General features: G+C 45.5%; 1 protein-coding gene across 3 annotated transcripts in view; it reads right to left on the bottom strand.

The window, feature by feature from the left end:
• The window catches only part of TRAK1 (trafficking kinesin protein 1), a 110,415-nt gene that overhangs the window by 65,593 nt on the left and 20,931 nt on the right, over positions 1 to 23,891 (bottom strand). For all 3 annotated transcript variants that reach the window (XM_037526811.2, XM_037526815.2, XM_037526819.2), the window contains exon 2: positions 13,792 to 13,986. The gene's annotated coding sequence lies outside the window, so the exon portion shown is untranslated. The remainder of the gene's footprint in view (positions 1 to 13,791; positions 13,987 to 23,891) is intronic.

Below are 23,891 nucleotides of genomic sequence, written 5' to 3'. Positions count from 1 at the left end.
ACATCACCATAACAGCAGAAAAATAGGGTAGATGGAAAGAAGACAGACACACAACAGACAGAGGCAGTTTCACTTCACAATTAAGAGCACGGGCTCTTGGAATCGTTTCGACAGGCCTTTGGTCCAGGCTCCTCATTCGCCATTTCTGTGACCTTCAAAACCTGAGTTCTTACCTGTTAAATGGGGTGATTACAATACCTGTCACATAGATGGAGGGAGCTGTAATTAATCAGTGCATGGTAGAGCACCTAATACAGTGCCTGACAGTGACTTAGCAATAAAGGTTAGTTGCGACCACTTTCATCATCTAATTCTTTAAAACAAGGCAATAAACTAGTACAAGCAATTAAAAAGAGTTCATTTTTTGAAGTTATAACTAGGGAAATGAAGTAGAAAGGTCATTTACTAGCTTTTCCCCAGCATCATTCATTCAGAGGCGGTGAGTTCATGGTAATGGGCAGGTGTGAAGTCAGGGCAGGGAGACCCATTTTTAAGCAGTGATGCATCACTGAACACAACTGACATTCACTTCAAGAACTGAACATATCCAATTTACTTTTAAGAAAATGGGAAAGACAACAGAGTATATCAAAAAGCACAGAGGAATAGCAGCATTTGTGAGTGAACTTTATACGTCAAGCAGTTTCAAGGAACATCTGCACCAAAACTCCCATTTTAGAGGCTTATAATGGACACAGTAATCCATGCATTGCTCCACAGAGATGGTCCTGAGATTAAGATCTAGATTGATCTACCTTCAAATTCATAGTTTCCTCCAAAAGTCCACCACTCCTGAGGATGACAGTCCCCTTTCCACTCGGGCTCACTGCAGCTGAAAAAGCAACCTCCCCCCATGGTCCTGGCTCCCGCTGCCCTCCCACTGCTCTACCCCAGGAGGGGCAGGAATGGGAACAGGCCCCAGGAACAGAGAAGTCTCAGAGAAGTCTCCCTGCCACGGTCAGCTACCTTTCACCAGTCAGGAAGTGCTGCCTGCGTGTCAGGCGTTCAGGGTGGCACAGCTCACTTACTCCTCAGACTTCCCGACCCAATTACCTCCACGCACACCATGCAGGTGAGGACAGGGGCTCCGCAGGTTTAAGACCCTTGGCCAGAATCACTCAGCAAAACCCCAGAGCATCTGGGTAAACGAGGCAAGGCCCCCCCCTTGAAACCATTTCTATTGCATCAATAATTGAGAAAACATCTGAGGATCAGATGAAATGACAGGGAAAGAAAGAGGTAAAGAAGTAAAGAAGCTCAAAACTCAGGTTGCATTTTGCAGAGAAAAACTGAAAATAATTTTTAAGAGCAAAATAAAATCAGGAATGTAAGGGCAAAATTGAAAATATCGATGTGACTGTGATACTCAAAAGAAACGCTATTTCCAAGTCTGTCAGGAAAGTGGCGCAATAAGGACACCACGTCACCCATCACCAGCTCGTCAACCCTCTGGTGCCCAGATCTGGGTTCCACTAACAAAGCCCTTGCGCGGGGTCCTTGTTGCCTGCCTTGGGGCAGGAAAAATCAAGATGGGCTGCAACACTGGGCTGCAAGAAAGCAAAGGGCGCTCCAAAAAGCCTGGGGTAGAATAAGGCAGAGGAGTCAGCTCAAAAGCACTGTCAGGGTTAAGCCCTGACAATCTGAACACTGAGAAAGAAACTCCAGTTAATAACAGATAAAAGGAACAGGCCGCAGCCTGGAAAGCCATGAATATCAATGACTATGAAAATGGGAAAGGCAATCAAGTGAACAAGGCAACTGATACATAAAGGAAGAGAGGATATAATGGGAAGGTATTTTTAACCCACTTTAAGAAGTAGGGGAGGGTGGGTGTGTATGACTGTTCTGTTTCTGCCACTTGTAGCTCTTAAAAATCATCATATGAACATTTCTCTAAGTGTAGTGGGGAGGATCAGGTTGCTGGTGTGAGGAGCGAGGAGGCAGATGAGGAAACTTCAGGCTACCAGCAGTGGCCTGTTGGGGGGGGTGGGGGGTGCTCACTGGCCACACCCAGGCACCAGAGGGGTGGAGCCTGGTCCTCGAGGTCAGATCCCTGTTCTCTTTCATTAAGCATTTAAGAGGATCTAATAGATCTGTTCTGCAATGTTAAGGAGAATCTAATTAAATACATTAGTAATCAAAGGTAAATGTTTAAAAGTATTTAATAACACTTCTGAGTTTCTAAGTATTAGTTGTGTGAGCAAATGAACTAAGTACTGAGATATATATATATATATATATATATATATATATATACACACACACATATATATATATATATATATATATATATATATATAAAATTCTATACCTGTACTGGTATATACCTATATGGATATACGACAATTTTAAATGATTAATGAATGCATTTAAAAGATGCACAAACACTAACAACTCTGGATTAAATTATTAATGATGAAGTTATACATTTGCCCCAGAGTGTCTCAGGCATTAACAGGTGTTGTCATATATCAGCTCCCTTGTGCCCCCCAACCCCCAGGCATCAGCACAATCTGGTTGGTATTAAGGAAGATTCCCTGCGTTCCTCCCTCCTGCTTGGAAGCAGAACCACTCAGTGGTTCCAAGGCCCCTCTGGAACATGCTAGCAGTCTCCAGCTTTTCTCTCTTCAGGCAGTACTGCTGGCCAGCAACCTGCACCCCAGTGTAGCCAGGAGCTTAGGACAGAAGAGGCGGAGGCCCAAAAGGGGCTTCCTAACCCCTTGAGGGCTAGGAACACTTGAAGAGTCCCATGGGGATTGCAAAAAAAAAAAAATCACCTTCTGCTGCTTGCTACAGAAAATTAACTAGCTAGATGCTTCTGCAGAGTTCTCTTTCTGATCTATATTATTTTAAAAAACATTGCCACTGCCAGTCACTGAGCTCTCGTGGCAGAAGGCAGGCTGCTAACGAACAGCTTGCTGTCAACTACCCCCTTCCAAACCATCTCCACCTCATTTCAGGCACAGGAAAAGCAGGCACCCATCCCACCTCCAGGGGGAAGGAGGGGGCAGAGCAGAGCAAAGCCTGGCTTTTAGAGAAACATCCCAAAGCAGGGAGAGGCAGTCAGTAGAGTGTGTCATAGGGAAGTGCACCCCAGTGTCCCAGCTGAAATCACTGATACACATGAGAAGGATACAGAGAAGAAACAGAGTTCATCCACACACAGCTCGCACAGTTCCCAGTGTGCAGCCTGGGAGGGCTGAATGGCACGTTTCACTCCTGGGACCACTGGTCTCCTACAGATGTCACAGTCTTCAAAATACAAACCAGAAGCTCAAACAGGCTCCGATTCCGCTCCTGCCATCACTCTGGACCACTGTGGCCTAAGTCCATCCACCCAGGAGGAGCGGATGGGGTGCAAGCTGAGCCATCACATCAATTTCCCACCTGTGTCCGTTCCAGCTTTGTCTTAGACATGCTGGATTAACATGAAAAGCAAAATGGTCAATCTGTACAGAATTGCTTGCCAGGCATTTTCATTCTTAAAAGAAAAAGAAAGACGATTCAATGCTGGAGTCTGGTTTGATGAGCAAGAATGAAAGGCGAGCGGTGACAGAGTAACTCCAGGGGCTCTGTGAGTAGATCTGGAATGAGCACCTGGCTGTCCTACTCACCAGACACTGCACCCAGAGCTTGAGGAGCTGTCAGCTCTTGCATGTGGCTGCTTTTAACCACCTTCTAGAGACAGGCCCCTTAAATCCCCCCAGCTCCTGGCACCCAGGCCTGCACCCGGATGGAGACCCCACAACCTCCAGTGGCCAACAGGTGTGAGTAACCCTGAAATCAGGGCGTCTCTGCTTCCACCTTTGACCCCACAGGTATTTGTGTGTCTAAAAGCAGTGAAACTTGGCTCACGGAAGAGTCTTTTCACTGAGGAGGAAGCTAGAGAGGGCACAGTTCCAAGGCTCACTGGGGTCCTCACCTGACAACAAAATGGCCCTGGGTCTTGGGAATGGCAAAAGGACATAGCAGGAACATGGATGTTTACATGAGAGAAACTCATGGCAGTTATTTATCTGATAATGCACACATTTCAGGATTATTATTATAAAATGATAATGAAACATTTCCCCTGGCCACTGGACCCCTTTTCTATCCTGGCACCTCCACCCCATTCCCATCATTTTTTATTCCTTCCCTCATTCAATCCCACCCACCACACACAACGCCTGGGTGAGAACAGATGCCTCAGTACTCCACATGGCACCCCTCCTGAACACACACACACACACACACACACACACACACACTCTCACACACAAATCCTATGCTTTCTGAGGTCACCATCTCATAAACTACTGACCTCCTCCTCTTCAGAAAGCCAGCCCTGTGGTATTTATCCGTTTAACTGGCATAGGCTCAGCACATACTGGGGGCCTCTGTTTTTGTTTTCAGTGGATGCACCCTGGATGGAGGGTGCATTGGATGACAATTAGATGAAGGTAGTCTCTGCAGGTGCTGACAAAGTGATCTCTGTATTCTATATGTGGGTTTTTAATTTTGGATTTTTTTTTTTTACAAAAAAGAAGATATGAAAGGAGAAAATTTGTCTTTTGATTTAAAAGCAAAGTCTTTAAATTTTCCCTTATTTAAGAAGCATTTATTAAGCACCTATTAATGTAAGGCACTGGGCTGAGATTTCACTTCATTTGAACATGAGGCAGACATGAGCTTCCCACCCTCATGTGAATATGGAAATTATTTTTAACAACTTGTAATCCTTTAGAAGATAAAGTTTATACCTATCTAAATCTTAATGAGAAAAGTTCTATGCTAGGTGATTATTTCCAGTGTTCCCTTTGAGAGCTTTTTAAAATTGTCCCTAAACACCTGATAGCAATTGGACAGTACTTTCATATGAAAAAGCAAACACTATAAATTTTTAACACCAACAAAGCCCCAAGTCTCTTAAATAAACAAGACAGCAAAATACAAAAAGGAAACTGCCGTTTAAAAACAAGAACAAAAACAAAAAACTTCATTTTTTTGACGAGAGTAAAAAGCTATCAGGCATAGTTCAGAGCATCACAGAATGTTTAATGCTAATATCCAGATAATAAAACTGCCCGGAAGCAGTTGTGTGATTTGCCCGAGATCACACAGTTAGCCAGTAGGAGGCGACACTGAGTCTCTAACACAGGACTGCATGTGGTGGCCGGGTCTACTTTCCTTCCCTAACTAAGAACCTTCACTACAGAGAGATGCTACCTCAACCTCAAGCAGACATGGATTAGCTGTACCTCTCAATTCCAGGGAAACTTCTACAGGTAACATGCATTACCGTTCTCTCCAAGAGGGGGCCCGTTCTTGGTTCAAACTGATCCTTTAATAACATTTTGAATGTAAAGAATGTGTGTGTGTGTGTGTGTAAGTACATAGATAGATGTTCCTTTTTTTAAAAGATTTATTTATTTTTGCATACAAGAGCTGGGGTACAGGCCAGAGATGCAGCGGGGAGAGAGGATTCACCAGAGACAGAGTGGGGAACAGAACAGGCAGACTGACCGAAATACACTGCTGAGGGGAGCAGCGGGCGAGGCAGGAGAGGTCTGCTGTGCCATGTGGGTTGTTCCCTGGCTGGCTGGGGATCGAACTCGTGCTGCAGAGGTTGCGGATTGCTTCATAGTGTGGGAGGCCCAGATAGATAGATGTTCTTGAAATGATTTATGATACATAAACTTTAGTCCTCCCCTTCACGACCATTACTTATTGTTATCATTTTCCAAACATTCACTACTGGATAACAACTTACATGATAAAGAAAAAGGTAACGCACTCTTCTCCTTCGTTATCTTGTAAGAAAGCATCTAGGATGTATTCAGACTTCTTACAGACCAAATTTGGTGTTTTCAAGGCAAACTGCTGCTAAGCACTGCTCAGTCTGCTGTCTTGGGAGTAACAGGATTTGGTTAGAGCTGAGAAGATCACACTCAGAGGTCAGGAGAGGTGAAATTCTGTCCATCTCAGTCCCGCAAGATGGGGACTTTTCAAACCACTAAATCAGAAAGAAAGGCCCGCGGTGTTGAGAACATCCTACTAAGGAAGAGAAGGAGCCGAGAAGAGCCCAGCAAGGCTCACACTCTGCTGCTGCACACCTTCCTGTGAGACCCTGGGCAGGCAGTGGAGAGTCCCAGTGTCCCAGGACTCCCTGCCTCCTTATTTTTAAAATGTGGGAAAGAACGGTCTACACCTCCCAGGACTGCTGGGAAGAATAAAAGTGCCTGAATATAATACACACTCATTGGAAGTCCTTTCCTTTCCTTAGTCACCATCATTACCTATAAACCACCCAGCAGAAATTAGAGATGAAACCCAAAAATAATTCTGAGTCCAAAGGAGGAGGTACCTAACAATCTGCTAATATCCACTGAACATTCTTGGGGGAGGAAAACACCACAGAGTTTATTACCTCCTACCACGCCATGGAATGATGCCCTATTGATTCATTCACTCAGTATCAGGTTCCCTATTAATCCCATGACGCAATATAAACTGACCAAAAGCAAGCCATCTTTACTGCACTAATTTAAAGAAATGCATAATCTAAGAAAAAACATAGTTCAAAGAGACTTTTAAAAAAATCACATCTGGGCCTCCCTGGTGGCGCAGGTGGTTGGCACTGTGCTGTGAAGCTGTCCGCAGCCTCTGCAGCACAGGTTCGATTGCCGGCAAGAATCCCACATGGTGCGACAGACCTCTCTTGTCTTGCCCACTGCTCCCCTCAGCAGTGTGTTTCATCCACCTGCCTGTTCTGCTCCCCACTCTGTCCCTGGTGAATCCTCTCACCCTCCCATGCATCTGGCCTGTACCCCGGTTCCTGTATAAATAAATTTTTTTAAAAAATCACATCTTTGAGGTCAGTAAATCAGTATCTAGAAATACACTTTAAGAAAATCAGGAGTTGGGTGGACAAATTCTTCTGTAGGAGGAGGCCAATTTCCTGAGGACAAATTAGAAATACCGTAAATTTCTAATCATAGATCAGTGGTAAGAGACAAAGGATGGCATTTTAAGCAATGGTGAAAACTGTTGTTTTTCAAGAATTTTAATGCTATGGGGAAGTAGTCCAGATATACCATTAAATTAAAAAAGTATTATGTCCCCAAATATGTAAAACATTTGTTGGCAGAAAAAACTAGAAATATCTCACCAAAAATGACTAGTGGTTGCTAAGTAAGTCATTTTTGGACTTTGTTTATTTTCCAAGTTATCTAAAATCAGCATGCTTTCAAGACCAGACGGAATATTATTTTTAAGATCTCCTTTAAAAGATAATTTATGTTCATTAAAAGACTGGGTGCTAAGCTAACAAATGGGGGAGGCTCCACTAATCTGTAAAATAGGAAGAAACATCCATGCTTTTCCCACTCAGAATCAGAGATCCATGCCACATCCCAGGGTCACATCATCACAGACTTTTTTTTTTAAACCCACTAAAAATAAAACTGAGTACAGAGAGGTTCCATGCCCTCCTCATGGTGATGGGTTTCTGACCCGGCACCTGTGAGGCCAGGGGAGAGTGGTGGGCTTAGGAAGGGGGAGAGGATGGCGCTGAGGAAGGAGGGGATGGGACAGGGGTTTGGCCCTCGCAGCGGACCTGGGGCTCCGTGGAGGCTGGGTGGGCGCTAAGTAAACCCGAGAGGCAGAGGACAAGCATGTGTTCAGCTTGTATGAAATTCTGGCAACAATGGAGGTTTGAAAGCATGGAGACCCCAGACAGAAGACTGACTGGTCAGAGGAGGAGAACAAGGACAGTGCTTTACACGATTCACTTGTATTCATTAAGTAAAAATGCCAGTGGGAAAAACTTTGAAAAAGAGTTTTCATGTTGAATCATCACCCTCTTACCTCCAGTAAGAGATCTCAGAAGATCACATTTGTTGATAAGGAGGCTCCTCGTTGGGGTTGGAATGAAGGTACGTGCTACTGTCATCTCTATCTCCAGATACTCCTAGGTGACCGCTAACCAAAAGGCCACAGTCCTGGATAGGCCACTGCCCAGTGCCCACCGCCTGCTGAGACTCCGGCCAGCAGACCACTGTCATGTGTGCATGGGCAGCTGGGCTCCTAGGAACTGAGCTCTTTCCCTACCACCAGTGTCTGTTCCCGAATCTGCTCGTGTCTGCTTTCCTTGTTAATGAATTATACAATTATGAACAGTACAAAAAGAAAAAACTGTTTCGATGACAGTTAAGTCTAATACCTTGACAGATGCAATCAAGTATTCAGTGGTCAATGAGATGTGGATGAATATATTTAAAAACCCATTTAACAAAAAGATGGTCATGTCCTTCAAATCTAGGGTCTGTGCATGAAGGGGAAGCATTCAGTATAACCCTGGCAAACAGGAAGCCCTCATCAGAGGTGAATCTTTATTAATATTTTGGATAACCACCAATAAGCCCTCTTCGCAAATAAGAGGGATGAGAGCTATGACGCCAAAAAAAAAAAAAGCGGGGGGTGAGGGGCGGGTAATGGGCATGGGCTGCTGCAGATCAGGTGGTCTAGAAAGGCTTTGTTGAGGAGGGGACATTTGTATTAAGAATCAAGGACTAGGAAAGAAAGTGGAGAGGTATGGGGTAGAATGAGAGTGAACACAGAGAGAGCCAAGAGCAGGGTCTTTAAAGACCCTGCATTTTATCCAAAGAGCAATGGGAAGCCTAAGAGCAGCATAACCCAACCGGATCTCAAAAAAAGATCAAAAGATCAGCCAGGTTAGTGAATCAAAAGAGTTTAGCAGAGAAGCAAAAGTGGAGAGCAGTATGGCAGCCCAGGACAAGGTGGCAGTGGCTCTGCCCAGGGTGATGGCAGCAGGGTGAGGGGCGAGTGTGAGATATACTCGGAGGAAGCATTGCAGGGCTGGCTAGTGGCCAGGAGGTCATGGGAATGGAATAAACCATGGCACATTTAGCAAGACACATGTGGAGGGAAAGTCTCCACTTTGGGGGGTGGGCATGTTAAGCTAATGACTGGATGCTGAGCCTGGAGCAGGAGAGGCAGGAGGAAGGAGAGACCAGGGGCAGATAAATTTAGGAGTCACCAGCAGGTGGCTGATAGTCTACCTAGAGAAGCAGGCTGGACCTTCCAATCTTCAGAGTGGCACATTAGGGTACCCTGGGGACAGGGAATTACAGGCTTTAGATGACTATTTCTGAGGATGGGACTGTTTTTATAGGAACATCAGGGCTGAGAGGCACTGATTTATAAGTTCAGAAGAAGAGGGAACTCTGATGAAAGTGATCAGAAGGACTGGCCAGAGAGAGAGGCAGTGAAGTGAAGTGAGTGTCCAGAAGGGAGTGTGGCCACTGGGTCAGTGTGCTCCAGAGCACATGGAGAACAAGAAGGAACCTCCAGGTGTGCTGTGCAGGGTGGAGCCCACTCCCACCAGTCAGACCCCAGGCCAGATGCTCTGGGTCCCCAAGTTTGCTCTGCAGATTCCTACTTTCCTGGCGCAAGTTCCACCTGAGTAAACTGTGACACATCGGCCTGTACGATGCACGCTCAGCCTGTGACTGTGTGGGTGTAAGTAAAAGAACAAAGACAGAAGTGGGGTGTGGCATCTAGGTTCCACTTCATGGGCACAACTACTGAGGATCTAGCCCTAACCCTTGTCCATGCCAGCCTTACGAGCTTGGTGAGTCACTTCCCTTCAGGCCTCAGGGATCCCAGGCATGTGATTATGGTTGGACTAGATGAATGGTCTTTAATTTTTTTTTCTCATTTATATTAAATTTCAAAAAAAAAATTAAAATGGCACAGGGAGATGGCTACACATGCAGGGTCCCAGGCCCCACTTGCTCCTCCCACACATGCAAGGCTGGCAAGTCTGTACGGGATGCCAGCAAAGGCCCGAGAGCCTCCTACCCCAGCCCAGCCCAGGGCAAAGTCACTGGTTGGGTCATGCAAAAAAATCAATAGCTCAGGAGATGTTTTCACTTCCTTAGGCAGAAAGCCCCAGTGAGAACTCAAAGAAGTCACACTCATGAAAGGTCACAGGTAAATGCCAGGCCCTCTATAGATATGCACTGGCTGATTCATTAATACTAATTGTTCAGTAAAAGCAAACAATGCCATGATGACTTGAAACTCTTACTGGCTTCATAATCTCTTCTCCTTAGGAAAAAGACTGTTCCAGGTAAACTCAGACTGAAAGTAGTCAGTGGATCACATGCAGTTGAGACATTGGTTGAGTTATTTTTCTCAACCAATGTTCCTCCCTAAAAGATTACACAGAGCAATTCTTGGAAATGAGGAATCAGAAGGAGCTATAGGCACCAACACAGCAAGCTCCATGGCTGAATGTTAAGTGATGACGAATGTCTGCAGCACACAGGGAAGAGAAAACTAGAGAACAGCGTGGTAGAGGAACAGTAAGAAGAGTAAACTCTGGGCCAGTGAATGAACTCCTCCCCTGATGATGCTGCAAACTACACACACACACACACACCATCTCCATGTTGATGAGATCTCAGGAGCCTAGGACTACAACTTCCAGCATGTCATGAACCTGGCTTTCCGCACAGGGTATCACTGGGAGCCAGGGGCGGAGCTAAGCGGCCATGTAACTGAATCAACTCTCTGGCTTTTCTGGCTTCCACTTGCACCCTGGTACTGCTGGAAGGAGACACATGAGGAGAGACATGTAGAGACACTTCTTGGAAGAGATATTTGGAAAAGACCCATGGGGAAGCTGCTCCTGGTCCTTGGCAGGGACAATGGCAGCCTTCATCGTGATGAGGTATATTTTGAAGTTTGAGGCTATAGGCACCAACAGCTCTCTGGGACCTGCCTAACCCTTTTCCTGTAGTTCCCTACCTGAAGGTACTTTAGGTTTGTGGCACGTTTTCAGGCCTCAGCGGCCCCACTTTGGAACAAATCTGTTTGGTTGGGCATTTGCCCATGAGGAGATGGGTAGTTTTTTTGAGTTTTATTGGGACAAACTATTCTTTGAAATCCTCTCTCTCTCTCCCCCACACACCTATTCTATTAAAATATTTCACACTAAGAGTCTGCTTTCTCTGCCTTTGTGTTTCTGGATGGCTGAATCCCTTTTTATAGTAGGCACCCCTTAGTAGTTTGGGGTCCCTGGACACCCTTCAGTCACACACTAATAATAGGACAGAGGCAAAACTCACAGGGAAGAAGGCAATCCCATGGTGAAATGAATCTAAATCAGGCTAAGTATGCATGTGAGAAAAAAAGGACATTTTGAAAATGTTGGACATACACTTTATAAACAAGTGAGCTATTGTTACTGCCAATTCTGTAATCAAGGGTGTTTTCCTTTTTTCACATTTACCAAATGAGTTTTATTCTTAAACTAAAATTGTTTTCTTATTTACCTGTTTTAAGAGACTGGTGAAAAGGAGACCAGACAGCCTACGTCTGAAACTCGGCACCCTTCCCCCTTCCTAGTTATGTGACTCTGGGCAAACCTCATAACTTCCCTGAGCACTATAAAGAAGACCGACTATCTTAATAATGAGGTTATTAGAACAAGAAATAGACCATGTTAAAAGTGCTTCCTTATTAATGCATAAATAACATGAAGTACCAGCACATCTAATGAGTGTGATTTCAAAGCAGTGATATGTAAAGGTGGTATTTCAAACTATCTGTTTACAGTGAAGCATGACATGAAAATATTTATGATTTCTTCTGGTGACAAAGTCACAGGATCTGCTGACACCACTGGCTTTGTGTTGTATGATCGCACTGAAAGAAATACTGGAATTCAGGGAGAAGTTTGTGACAAGAAAGATGTCGTCTTTTATCCCTTTGTAAGGTTACAGGACCCTAAATTTCTCTTTGTGGGTCCTTTAGGGGACCCAGCACCTCAGTGTGAGAGCCCTGTTCTAGAAGGTACTGTATGTAAGAGTTAACACCTGATCAATCATTTCATCCACAGCCAGCAAACACCACTTTGCTCTAAGCACAGGTACCACAGAACTAAGGCCAGCCTTGGATATAGCCATACTCTAAGAACTTTCACAGTCTCTGTTCACTGCTTATATTGGTTCTTCCAATTTTATTAGAGTTTGTGGTATCTAATGCCAAATCCCCTCTTAAATATCTAAGTAAAAGCAAAACAAATGAACAAAAGCAAGCCACCAAGTCTGCTCAAGTCTTACTGTTTGGATTTTAGAGACTGTAGATGGGTGTTATGGAATAAACATTGTGAGTCCTCCACACTCCCATTTCATCAAAAATAAAACCAGCCCTCCCCAGCTGCAGACATTTTACAGGGATGAAGTGAGGCAACACATATTAAGTTGTCTGAAAATAGCCAAGTCTTGTCCATGGATGGGGTTCCAAGCACACTGTGAAAGCCAACATGAGTGTCTATGAGAAGGGGTCCAGGAGCCTCCTGTGGCAGAAAAGACTATGAGGCAATCAGTAGAATAATGGCAGGGGCTTCGCTCAAGGATGAATAAGTCACACACAGGGGTCCCCAGAAAGTAATTCAGTTGTGAATTCTGTGAAGCTGTCACTAAGGAGGTTATTTCACACATACTGCACCGTGCTCCACCCAAGACTACCTCTCTGCTTGTACAGAGACCGCAAGTAAACGAAAATGACTTGCAAAGACTTTCCTATACGTGACAAGACACAGAAGGAGTTCTGAAGCTTCAACCCGAACATCAGCGCAAGTCCAACATGCTTCATATCTATCCTCGTGTAGGTTATTCTATTTTTACTCCCAGCAAAACTGATTATCTGCGATGTTCATAAAGACTGCAGAGTTAGTATCAGGCATAAAAATATAGGTCAATTCAAGCAAAATTCCTTTCTTATTAATACTTAATAGAGAAACTCTGAAAACGCCAGAAGAAACTTTAAACTCCAAAGAAGCAGCTTTTCATTCCTATTGTTTATTGTAAATGATTTCACAAATTCAAGTGAAAATAATTACAGAAAATTTTATAAATGCATTAGTAGCCACTTTTGCACCAAGCTATCTCCAAGCAGAACAGTCACACTTGTTTCTAAAGGTGACAATGACACACTGATACATAAACGATGTCACTTTGAAAGTGGCATAACTAATTTAGATTAGGGTCAAGTAAACTTGAATTTTAAGTCAGAGGTGTCAAAACAAAGGAGAACTGGTCTGTCCTACCCATCTCATCAGACCGGCAAGAATTTCTAGAGAGAAAAATTACTCCTAAAAAGGCACCTCTGGAATGAACACCAAAAACATCATTACTAGGAATTGTTTTAATTATCACATCTTTCTGAGTCTGCAAAACCAGGTTTCGTGCCTTGTCGTCAGCATGCACTGGGCAGAAGTCGTCTCGTGAGCTGCTCACCTGACCAGCTGTCAGCTCTGCGGGCGTCGAGGGCTGGGGCTGCTCGGCAACATCCCAACTCTCCCACACATGGCCAGGCCAGGCTTTCCCACAGACACCATCAGCCCTGTCCACGTGCCTCGCCGTGCACACAGACCCGGGCCCAGAAAACCCACAACTTTGTCTTAAATGACGACAACTCTTCTCAGTACGGGTTTCTAAGGCCTTGCATCCATTTTGGGTAAGGGGCAAAGTGGGAGTATTTTCCAGTTCCTCCGTCTGAGTAAGAGAAAGGCAGTCCAAACAAAAGGCATGCTTATCCCCAGAATTCTATATTTTCTATTCAGAGCACTTAAGACCAAGGTGTTTTTGTGGCATACCCCTACAGCCACATCTCTTTGACTGCCTTTTCATGCATGGAAAATAGGCCACGTGCCAGATCTTAGCTGAGGCCATGACAGGCAGCTCCGCGCTGTCACCGGGAGAAGGGGGCGCGACTTACGGAAGTATTTCAGTGTTTCTTCAATTTGCTCGGTGGTGAGGTCAATGTTGGCATCTGGAGAAATGAGGGGTGTGTGGAGCCAGTCATCGTGGTCATAACCGTAGATGGTATCAGCTCTTAACTTGTAATGGGGCAGCTGCTCCTCCAGCAGGCTAATGATCTCGACTTCCGGCAGGTCGGTGCTGTTGCACACGTCTGGGGAGAGGAGACAGAGAAATCAGAGCCCGGAACTGGTTATGTCCTTGTTGCTGCTGTTAACTGGCCTCGTGGGCTATGGGAGTAGGTGACGTAATTACTTACCACAGTGTGGCAAGGCCAGCGCGGCCCCATCAAGGATCTTTCTAACCTATTTCAATTCTAGTCTGGAATCTTAGAATTAGGCATGCTTACTGCCAAGATCTGCCTGAAATAGTCCCTGCTGTTTAGCTGCCCACTTTCTGAGAAGTAAAGCCAAAATTCTCCTTTACCTTCTGGGCTAATTCTCTGTTCAGCCCTTTCTCCGGCCATTCTTTGTCAACCACTCTATACTTGAGCCAAACCAGTGATAACCGCACCGATACGCTTAGCTTCTTTCTGCCACTCTGTCACTCAAGCGTCTCCTCCACACAGGATTTTGCCTTCATTTAATTGATTCATCTGTTCATCCATCTACAATTCCTTCTATCCATCCACACAAACAGGTCCTGAGCACCAGAGACATGGTAAACACAGCCATCATGGTACTGACCTTGCAACCCTTGTATTCTTATGGGGCTTCTAACCACTGCAAGACTTGAATACCACCTCTCCCCTGACAGACTGGTATTCTGAACACTCCAAACAGAATCGATCTGCCTTCTCACTTCTACACTCACAGAGCACTGTGTCTGAGCTTCTATTACTACTTAGTATGTTCTATATTCTGGGTATTTTAGGTTCTGGGTCATCTCCCCAGGTGTCATCCTTGATCCTCCACCCACACCCCTCCATAGTTTCTGGCCCAGGCAGTGGCCAGGGGTATACAAAATGCCAATGAATGTAAAGCAATCCATACAAAGCACATCAAAGCAGGCCTTTTACTTAGATTGTAGACATGACTATAGGGAAAATGTACGTACCCAAGATGAGGCCCAGTCTTACATTCCTCTACCCAAGGGAGAAGAAATAAATACTAATGGGTAAGCATAGATCAATCATTGACTAATTCTGACATTGGTCATGATATCCACCCAATTCACAGAAAGTATTCCAAACGATGACAATAGACTGTGGTATGAGTAGAAGTGGTCTTTGTCAACCCTACAATAAGCTGAGGTGTCCATGGTGCCCACCGCCGAAAGAGAAGAGAGCTAACTCAGTTTTCATTCTAGGAACGAGCCTTCAATGAAGAAAAACCATTAGCTAGATGAGGACGCAATGGGGTCAATTTCTAAGAAGGTTGTTGCACCAGTTCCTGCCTAGAAGTAGGAAGCAAAGGTGGCGAGCCTGGATCAAGGTGGAGAACACAGAGTGTGATTCATGCTTCCTTGTGATTCTGTGTGTGATTCACCTGCTCCTCTTCAAAGTCTAAGAAAGGGCAAGGTAAAAAACACAGGGGATAAATAAAACCACACAATAGCAGGGGAAATAAGGAAGAGGTCTAAATTATGAGGCAGTCCTAAAATGTGGAAGGTGGCCTCAATTTGAAGGAGGAAGGCCCAGCATAAATGTGAGCAACTGGTTCCTTTCTACAACAAGGAGGAAATGAGGGGTACAAATGTTGGGAGGAGACAGACCCCTGAAGCTGGAAGCTAGCTGAGGAGAGAGCAGGAAGAGCCCGGGGCAGGGATTCCTTGGAGAACCAGAACAGGCACGGCAGGAAGGACCAGTCCCTTTGCTCTCTCTGCCTGAACCAAGAGAAACCACAGAGCCATTCACACAGGAGACCCCTGTGCCTGTAGAGCTATGCTAAAGATTTACCAAAATCCTGTCTCCTTTCTAATTAATAAGAAGGCCTCAGAACAGGCCCCCCAAAAGTATCTAATAGGTAAAGAGAGCATTCAGTGACCAGCTGGAGCCCAGTGAAAGCACCTGTGGCCACCACCACCACACAGTACTTCTCACTGGATTCAAGATGTAGAGCATTTTCATTCGGGAAGTCAGCATGATTTTTTGAGCCCTAAGGAAAATTATCAGTAGAAACTGAAGGTGTTCACTGGTAGCTTTGGGGACCAGAGGCAGGACAACACCTGAAAGCCTGGGATTCTCCACCTAATTGTGGGAAATGTCGCAGCACGTGTGCCTGGCATTTCAGCTACCAGAAAACCAGAGCAGAGCTGCTCCGCCACTTTGCAAAGGTCTGTGGTGAATACGAGTTGTGTCCTTCCCTTACCAGAGCCAACAGCCCAGCCTCAGACAGGAGATGCCACACATTTCTCATCTCCCACTAGTAGGAAAACACCATCAAGATGGGCTCAGCGAAGACAGTATCTTCCCCTCTCACAATCAAGAGGAAAGTAAGTTCCCACACAGTTCCTCTCAGCTATAGGATAGCCTCCATCTGACTGAGCCACACACGAGGACAGGAGAACTAATGCCCAACTGGCAGCATCTTTGGCTAAAACACATCTGCTCCACAAAAGGCAGTGCCAACTTGTCCCCAAAACAATAGAGAACCAACACATTCCTGCATGACACACCACACAGCAGGTTGGACACTTCTGGTGTCACTGCTACTTGGTGAAAGAGAACACAGAGACACCCAAAAAATCCCTTCTAAGGATAATGTGTCACTGGGGAGCATGCCGGCAGCTGCTCAAATGCTGAGCGACCTGTCCTTACACATTTCCAGGGCGAAGGTCAAACTATTTACAGTGCAGGTCCCTGTGGCCAAGAGATACCGTTTTCCTTAATAGCTCTGATGACTACTGAGATAAAATACCAAAAGCTGAGACTGTGGCAAAATGTTTTGCTAAAAACTTTGTGTTTAATTTTTCCATAACATGACCAAACATCGAACATCAGCGAGTTGTCAGATGTCTGGAATGAAGGCCTAAGAGAAGATCATGGAAACTGTTCAGGGAGCTCTCCCTGACCTTGGCTACAGGGCCCATGGACTCTGCAGGGGACCTCCCATGGAGAGGGGACACCATATTTATCTCACAGACAACACACATCCCAGGTCTGAGACTAGTAGACACGAAGTCTTTGAGACTTGCCGGAATGTTTTCAGCCTGCCAAGCACAGATTGGCAAACATTCAGACCATTCTCCAACCTTCCCAGCACCTGGAGCATAGGTGATATTTGTTTTTGTTTTATAGACAAGGAAGTTGAGATTCAGAGGCGATGGAAGAGCTTGTTGGTCCAGGTTCATGGCAAAATACGTGGCAGAGCCAGTGTGACAAGACTCAGCTGCCCTGCTGAAGGCTGCGCCCACCTTCCAGGTGGGCACGCTAGAAATATAGGGGAGTCCCCAGGACAGCCTCAGCAAGGAAGTATTTGTTCTAAAGCAGTGGAAGCCTTTGTAAATGTGACGGGATGTTCAGTTAACCAACCACACTGACAGATCAGGATGGTATGAGGGTGATTTTCCTTCTAGAGCACAGGAAGTAGAGCCGAGAACTGAAGTAACGTGTCTGCAGAACCATGAAGGGTCAGTAGCCTGAGGACAGGCCCATTGCCCTCTTGGAGCTTGTTTAAGCTCCTGTTGTAAAACAGATGTCAGCCTGGAGGCAAGCGCTTTTACATTCTCCATGGCCGTCACTTCTCCACAGTGCCAGCTTCTATCAGTAACAAGCTATGAAAATATGTGCTCAGATGAATCTCAAATCAACCTCAGTATTGAACCCACCAAGTCAATGGTTTCTGGCATATCTACAAGCAACAACCAAGAACCCCCCACAAAACCCCGGTATGTCAAGCCAGACAGTCAGGGTGGACTTGCCCCTCAGCATCTCCCCGTCCTGTGATTACTGCACAGGCCCAGGGCAGTTGCTCTGTACCCCTGTCTATGAAGAGATGCCTTTTAAATCACAGTATTGGCCTCATTTATAAACTTCCCAGCTCCCTATAAAGTGCTTCATCAGTCACACACACCTTCCAGAAACAGAGGTTACTGGTCTTTCCCAACATCCAATTTCTGTTACTTCCCTTTTGTGGCAAAGCCCCAGATGTTTCTGGACACACAGCCACCCTGCTAAAAACTACCTCTCCCAGTTCTCCTTGCACTAAGGTATGTCCACTTGCCTGGCTAACAGAATGTAGACAGAACTTCCAAGTCCGGCCCTTGCCACCTGCTAAACTGCAGAGACGGGGCTGGTCCTGGGGTGCTCTTCCGAATAGACAAGGTGATGCCGAGGGCACTACCAGAGGAACCTCAAGTGCCCAGACAACCTGGTGGAGCACAACATGCCTGGGCCACCTTGCACTTGCACTTTTAAGAAGAAAGAAATGTCTGTCTACCTTACTGAAGCAACTGTTATCTTGGTTTCTGTTAAAACAGTCAAATGAATAGCCAGACAGCCCTTCTAAACAAGCTGAGATGCTGCTATTTTCTCCAATACCCTTTCAGTTAAGGCAGTCCAACTTCTCACCATTCTCTGAACCCATTTTTTGCACAAATCTTGGTTTTTACACCAGCTGTCTAACTGCCTAGAATGTTCTTCACTGCCCAGCAAACTCCATCTCAAAATATCACTCAAATGTCACCCTGTATCTTAAGCTTCCCTTGACCTCTCCCCTCTGGCTATGTATTTGGTGCACAGATTCTTTCACTAAAGTGTTCTAAGTGTTTCACAGTCTCCTCTCTACAGCCTGTAAGATCTTTAGGAGAAGGAGCTCTGAATCACTCTCCTTTACACCTGAACCATCCCTCAGCACCATGTCAGACAAACAAGTGCTCAGTAAGTGCTGAATGAACAGCAGAGCCAAGGGAAGGAAGAGCCAGCAATGGGTGGCAGCTCTAATATGTGGGTCCTCTGCCTCTCTCGGTGGACAAAGGTCCAAGCCTTCAGCATCAGGGAGAAGGAGCCATTGAGTATGTTGAGGTCTCTTCAGGCCCCTATCAGTACCAAGACTGGGTCTTCAAGGACGAATGTCCCAGGTATCACTTTGGCCAGGGAACAAAAATGGTCTCTCACTTCTTCAAAGTTCTAGGTTTTCTCCAAGGCATAAGGTTTAGAATGGACTCTCCTGCCTAAGGATTAGGGCTTCATCTGGGCTGCCTGGGAAGGTCTGGGGCTGTTGGTGAGCGACAGCCACTCTATGCCGCATGTGGCCAAATCCTCCCCATGTAGGCTAGGAGGAGGCCGCTCCATCTACAGCTCTGCAAGGATGCACAGGTGACATGGCCATTTCATGGAACCTGCCAGGCTCCCAAGACCATGCTAACATTTCACAGCAGAAACGACAGCTCTAAATTAAGTGTCCACCATTTAGAAAACCAGAGAACTTCAAGTAAAATATAGATCCCTGGACTCTTCGAAGAAGCCGGCTTATCTAGGGTCATGCAGTTACATGCCCTGCATGTGGGCCACCTGCAGATAGGGTAAGGGTAGTTCTATGGGGGTTTCTGGTCCTCTTCCTGTCCACATACTGGAACAGGAGAACAGAGATATGTGAAGCTGCAGGGAAGAAGAGGGAAGCAGAGATGTCTTGGAGCAAAGTATTGCAAATATTTACTCAGGTTCCAGGAGATGCTGGGGAAACAGGGTAGAGAAGTGGGGGGATAAGAGGCAAGAGAGTACAGAGCTGGACAAAAAGGAAAACTTAGCAAGAGAAAATTGGCAAAATCAGAAGGGTGAAACAGAAAGGCACAGTGAGTAGCGCAACCGTGAGACTTGTCAGCGCCACCACTGCCACCTGCTGGAAGGTACAAGAGGCCCTGGGTGAGCAAGAGCTTGGCTCCAGGCTCTTGGAGCAAGGGAACCCGGCCTAGGCCCTGCCTCCAGCATTGCCCAGTCACCTCAGCAAGTCAGGTCATCCTGTGTCTGGGACTCTGTTTCTTCATCTGTAGAACAAAGGCATCGGGTTGCAGGAAAGCTCTTGTCCTGCCCTACATATCGCATAGCGGAGACACCTAGGGCAGAGCCCAAGTGGGCTCACTGGCAGCTATGCTGCCCTCCTATGCTCACTTCTTCCAAGAGGCCAGCAACCTGCTTTTTTACATGAGATTCCCTGATTATTTTTTTTTTAAATACTGTCTACTAACTTAAAATTTTGTAAACACCCAGGGGCCAAATTAAACTCATGCCTCCAGTTTGCACCTGGGGAGTTTGCAGCCTGGTGTCTCCCTCTGGGCCTTGGGAGGAGTTCCAGGCTACATTTAAGGTAGAACATTTAAATGTAGGTAAGTCTACACTTAAGGTAGAATTTATCAAAGAATGACAAAAGGAAAGCTCGTCAAAACTGGTCAAATTACGAAAATCCATCTCTTCTGTAACTTTTTCCCTCCCTATGCCAACCCCACTCCATTTCTTTACCCACCAAGCTTCTCCTTGGCCACCAGCCATGGGCAAGGAGTGTGTCCAGTCTGTGCCTGGGGAATTTCTGGCTGGGGGCAGCAAAATCCTCTCATCGCCCATTACCTCTGGCAGTGACTGCACCCCCAGCAATGGCCTCAAGCTTCACAAGACAGGACGCCTCACCTACTCGGCCACGTGCAACTCATTCTCTACACATTTGGAAATAATTTCTTTCTTTTTTTTTAATTACTAGGCTTAAAGGGCAAAGACTCATACACAGACCATAGTGTTACCAGAGACATATGACACTTTGTTATTGGTATCTAACAGACACCATTCTAGAAAAGTCCTCTCCATCATAGGGCCATATAATTAAGTGCCTCGGGAAAGCAGCTTCAGACAACTCAGTATCAGCAGTTACTCTCTACACCACAGAAGCTGGGATCACAAACTACAAGGGGATCATGAGAGCAAAAAAATAAGGCCTCCACCACATCATTTACTGGGGGCCCGGGAAATGGCAGTGTCCCCCGGCCCTGACACAGCCCCGCTGCTCACGCAGCCCTCTGCCTACTGGCAGCCTGTCAGTGCACAAAAAGCATCCGCAGACTGATGTCAAGTGCCGTGCCGGCATTTCACTTACTCGCATAGACCAGCAGGCAGTGCAGGGTGAGGATTAGGAGCACACTATACAATCCAGGAGACTCAGGTCCCAAAGATGGTGTGGGAAGCCCAAGTCACCTCACTAGGAAGTGGCTGAGCCAGACCCCACAGCCCAGGGCTTCTGACCCCATTTCAGACGTGATTCATTCTCAGAGGCCCCTTGTGAGGATCCTCCAGGGAACAGCCTGAGAGGTAGCCTTTCTCTTGCCTTCACTGACTTGTGGGCATTTTGGCAGAGCTGAGGGACCCTCCCGAGACCTGCACTTGGGGCTCAGGGAGCAGGGCAGGCACCTGCTCACTGAAGACCTTCAGCTTCTCCAAGAGGGGTCTTTACATCACCAGATGCTCCAACGGAGCCAAGATCTATGTGGGTAGGGTCCAGGGACTGATTTTTATATCAAGTCCTCTGAGGGGTTCTTACACATTCGGGAGTTAACAATAGTCCCTTGTGATTTTAATTAACTAAATTTGCTATCTCAAAAAAAATCAATCAATCAATCAATAAGGCCTGTGACTCAACATTCAAACAGTAAGAAAGGATGGGACATCTCCCGGCCAGCTCTGTCCTCCCACCACTTCCACAATAGACTTCTCAGACTCCTTCCAAGAGCTGGTGGGAGTTCCTTGAGCCAGTCTTCTTTCACCCTTCTTCTTACAGAAGGGGAAACTGAGGCCCTCTGAGGTTCAAGGATTTGAGTGAGATCTGGGCTAAGTAGGGTGGGACTGGTCACGAGAACCTGTTCTTACTACTGATAGTCCTACTTCCCTTCTTCCTGGATCACCACCCAGGTGACATCCCACCCCAAAGGAACAGGTACGACTCTCCCTTTCTCTTCCTTTTCTGCCACACCCCACTGAGGGGCAGAGCACTTGCTATGAGCAGAAAGCGGTTTCTGCACCAGAAGGAAGACAGACAGAAAAGGCCAATCACATTACTGTTGGGAGAGAAACAAATGTGGCACCAGGGAGTTCTCCGGACTGCCTGTGCCCTATTCACCACCAGAAGCAACTCTAAGAAAAAAGACAAACTGCACTGGTTCAATTTCACAAAGACTGGGTGTCAGGTATGCAGCCATCACTTAACCGCACATGAAGACCAGCCCCAAAGATACATACCCCAACTGGAGCACCGTGGTGGGAACGCTGATCCACCTGTCTGTCCAGAAGCAGGGTCTCTGACTGAGGCCAAAGTGCAATCTTATGCAACTGAACGAGGCAAGTCCATCCGGACACACCAGTGTGTTGTGCAATAAAAGGGCAAAAAGAGGCAGGACAAAGCAAAGAAGGAAGAATCCAGTCACAGAAGCACCAAAATGTCACAACCAAATTCAGCATAACTCCCGGGGACCTTGTATAGAAATCTGCAGGTGCAGACGATACTATATTACAGACTAGACTGATTCTAATACTAACACAGAAGCTAGAACTATACAGAAATCTCTTTCATAAGAAACAGAAAAACTAGTGTGTGAAAGTCTAGTCCAGAGTTAAACCTCCAGGAAAATGTTCTAGAAATGGGGCATGTCACTGCTTATTTGACTTGATGTTACCAGAGGATAAACAAGAAAAAACGCTATAGTTTTCAGTTTTGTTGATAATTTCTCTTAAAAGTGTGTATGCTGTATCTTATAATTATTAAATTACCAGCGGGATTTTTTTTACATGAAAACAACCAGTGTCAGTATGATTGTAATTAAAGTGCTCACAGCTGAATTAGTGTTTGGACAGATGGAGCTGGTGTAAATTGGAACAACACTTGCAGAAAACAGTTTGACAGCATGTTTAGAGAACCAAAAATTTGTCACAACCTTCAAAGCAGTAATCTTCCGTGTGAGATTAAATTGAAGAAAGGAATCCAAAAAATTTAAAGTGCAAAATACATAAAATGTTTATAGTGGGTCTAGTAAAGTTAAAAACATGCATAATCAGATTCCTCATATACTTAAAAATAGAATTATCATATGATCCAGCAATTCCACTTCTGAGTATATATCCAAAGGAAGTAAAAGCAGGGACTTCAGCATAGCATTTGTACACCCATGTTCATAGTAAAATTCACAACACGTAAAGGTAGAAGCAACCCAAGTGTCTATCAACAAATAACATGTATACATTACCAGCAGTGGAATACTAGTCTTGAAAAGAAAGGAACTTCTGACATATGGTATAACATGGATGAATCTGAACACATTATGCTAAGGAACTAAGCCAAATACAAAAGGACACACACTGTATGATTCCTCTCCTGTGAAGATCCTAGAATAGTCCAATTCCTCAAGACTAGCACCACTTGGGGGGATGGAAAGTTGGTGTTTAAGATGTACAGAGTTTCAACTGGGGAAGATGAAAAAGTTCTGGAAATGGATGGAGGTGACATATACACAACAACATGAATGTATTAATGCCACAGAACTTGCACACCTAAAAATGGCTAAAATGGTTGTCTTTATATTATGTATAGTTTACCATTATTTTATATAAATAGATAGGGAGAGAGTCGCTGTGTTTGGTATTTCTTTCATCTCTCAGACTGGGGAAATTGGGCATCTCTGGGACAAGAAAAGGAAAAATATATGGAGTGAAAGTTTAAGAATATTCAAAGAACTCACTATAAGGATAGTAAGGACAGTGGCTATCACCAGAGGAAAGTGAGAGGACATGGAGGCTGAGCAAGGACACCCATGCACAGTAGCCAAGGCTGGAAACAACCCAATGTCCAAGAACTGATTAATGGATAAACAAATTTCCATCCATCTATCCAACACAGAATGCATCTCTGCGGAGATGCAGCACGGTGACAGGGCACCACTTACCCTGCCCACACTTATATCAGTTGCCTTGGACTACCATTCCCAGCATGCGGTGAACTGGACTTTCTGAATGGGGGACCGTCTGGAAAGAAGGAAGTATGAGGTGGATATACACACTGACATTGAACCAAGGAGTAAGGAGAGACATGTGGAAGAGAGACACACGGGTGAGACACGCTTGGGAATGCTGCTCCTGGTCCTTGGTCC

Source organism: Talpa occidentalis, unplaced genomic scaffold (genome assembly GCF_014898055.3).
Source record: "Talpa occidentalis isolate TD23 unplaced genomic scaffold, MPIMG_talOcc4v2.1 talOcc4.10, whole genome shotgun sequence".
In the NCBI taxonomy this organism is placed as follows: domain Eukaryota; kingdom Metazoa; phylum Chordata; class Mammalia; order Eulipotyphla; family Talpidae; genus Talpa; species Talpa occidentalis.
This window is presented reverse-complemented; position numbering and strand designations above follow the sequence as displayed.